Source organism: Schistocerca americana, unplaced genomic scaffold (assembly GCF_021461395.2).
Source record: "Schistocerca americana isolate TAMUIC-IGC-003095 unplaced genomic scaffold, iqSchAmer2.1 HiC_scaffold_662, whole genome shotgun sequence".
Lineage (NCBI taxonomy): Eukaryota > Metazoa > Arthropoda > Insecta > Orthoptera > Acrididae > Schistocerca > Schistocerca americana.
The window spans coordinates 47,501-50,000 of NW_025726415.1; the positions used below are offsets into that span (position 1 = coordinate 47,501).

Here is a 2,500-nt window from a genome sequence, read left to right on the forward strand (position 1 = left end):
ATCTCTCCAACCTGCGTCGACGATTTGAGGAGGTGGCCCTCCCACATAAGATGCCGCTCCAGCGCCTCAATCTCACGCTGCACCTCGTCCCGGCCTGCACCGTCGGCGGCTGGCCCAATCCTCTTCAGCGCCAGGAGACGGGACCGGCGAAGTGTTGGCCCCATCCATCGGCATGATGGGATGCCGAGGCCTCCCTGGGCTACAGGAGCGTGGAAGTAGCCCAGGGGAGTGTCCGCCGGAAGGCGGAACCATCTCCTGACGGCGGCACGGATGGTCACATCTGCCGCTTTCAACGCACCCACTCGGGTGCGGCTGAGGGCCAGCCCATGGTACAGGCCAGGCAGAAGTACGGTGGTGAGGGCGTGGAGGCGCTGTTGCGGCTTGAGCGGAGCTCGGGAGATGACGTCCAGCTGCTCCACCAGGTGGCGTCGTGGGTTGAAAACGCAGCGACCAGCGGTGGAGAATTGCAGTCCCAGGTACCGGAAGGTTTCACCCACACGTAGGGCGGGCACGGTGGCGTTGCCCGCTTTGAAGGTAACGTCGGCGTCATAGTTACTCCCGCCGTTTACCCGCGCTTGCTTGAATTTCTTCACGTTGACATTCAGAGCACTGGGCAGAAATCACATTGCGTCAACACCCGCTAGGGCCATCGCAATGCTTTGTTTTAATTAGACAGTCGGATTCCCCCAGTCCGTGCCAGTTCTGAGTTGATCGTTGAATGGCGGCCGAAGAGAATCCGCGCACCCGCGCGCCCCCGGAGGAGCACGCTAAGGCGGACGCGGCCTCGCAGCAAGGAAGATCCGTGGGAGGCCAAGGCACGGGACCGAGCTCGGATCCTGCACGCAGGTTGAAGCACCGGGGCGCGAACGCCGCGCAGGCGCGCGCATCCTGCACCGCCGGCCAGCACGAGGCCAACCAACGGCGAGAGCAGACCACGCCCGCGCTAAACGCCCGCACTTACCGGCACCCCTACGGCACTCACCTCGCCCAGGCCCGGCACGTTAGCGCTGACCCACTTCCCGACCAAGCCCGACACGCCCCGATCCTCAGAGCCAATCCTTATCCCGAAGTTACGGATCCAATTTGCCGACTTCCCTTACCTACATTATTCTATCGACTAGAGGCTCTTCACCTTGGAGACCTGCTGCGGATATGGGTACGAACCGGCGCGACACCTCCACGTGGCCCTCTCCCGGATTTTCAAGGTCCGAGGGGAAGATCGGGACACCGCCGCAACTGCGGTGCTCTTCGCGTTCCAAACCCTATCTCCCTGCTAGAGGATTCCAGGGAACTCGAACGCTCATGCAGAAAAGAAAACTCTTCCCCGATCTCCCGACGGCGTCTCCGGGTCCTTTTGGGTTACCCCGACGAGCATCTCTAAAAGAGGGGCCCGACTTGTATCGGTTCCGCTGCCGGGTTCCGGAATAGGAACCGGATTCCCTTTCGCCCAACGGGGGCCAGCACAAAGTGCATCATGCTATGACGGCCCCCATCAACATCGGATTTCTCCTAGGGCTTAGGATCGACTGACTCGTGTGCAACGGCTGTTCACACGAAACCCTTCTCCGCGTCAGCCCTCCAGGGCCTCGCTGGAGTATTTGCTACTACCACCAAGATCTGCACCGACGGCGGCTCCAGGCAGGCTCACGCCCAGACCCTTCTGCGCCCACCGCCGCGACCCTCCTACTCGTCAGGGCTTCGCGGCCGGCCGCAAGGACCGGCCATGACTGCCAGACTGACGGCCGAGTATAGGCACGACGCTTCAGCGCCATCCATTTTCAGGGCTAGTTGCTTCGGCAGGTGAGTTGTTACACACTCCTTAGCGGATTCCGACTTCCATGGCCACCGTCCTGCTGTCTTAAGCAACCAACGCCTTTCATGGTTTCCCATGAGCGTCGATTCGGGCGCCTTAACTCGGCGTTTGGTTCATCCCACAGCGCCAGTTCTGCTTACCAAAAGTGGCCCACTTGGCACTCCGATCCGAGTCGTTTGCTCGCGGCTTCAGCATATCAAGCAAGCCGGAGATCTCACCCATTTAAAGTTTGAGAATAGGTTGAGGTCGTTTCGGCCCCAAGGCCTCTAATCATTCGCTTTACCGGATGAGACTCGTACGAGCACCAGCTATCCTGAGGGAAACTTCGGAGGGAACCAGCTACTAGATGGTTCGATTAGTCTTTCGCCCCTATACCCAGCTCCGACGATCGATTTGCACGTCAGAATCGCTACGGACCTCCATCAGGGTTTCCCCTGACTTCGTCCTGGCCAGGCATAGTTCACCATCTTTCGGGTCCCAACGTGTACGCTCTAGGTGCGCCTCACCTCGCAATGAGGACGAGACGCCCCGGGAGTGCGGAGGCCGCCGCCCCGTGAAGGGCGGGGAAGCCCCATCCTCCCTCGGCCCGCGCAAGGCGAGACCTTCACTTTCATTACGCCTTTAGGTTTCGTACAGCCCAATGACTCGCGCACATGTTAGACTCCTTGGTCCGTGTTTCAAGACGGG

At 60.6% G+C, this 2,500-nt stretch overlaps 1 pseudogene; it reads right to left on the reverse strand.

Annotated features, from left to right (window-relative positions):
* LOC124588900 overlaps positions 1-2,500 on the reverse strand; it is a 5,772-nt pseudogene that overhangs the window by 2,352 nt on the left and 920 nt on the right.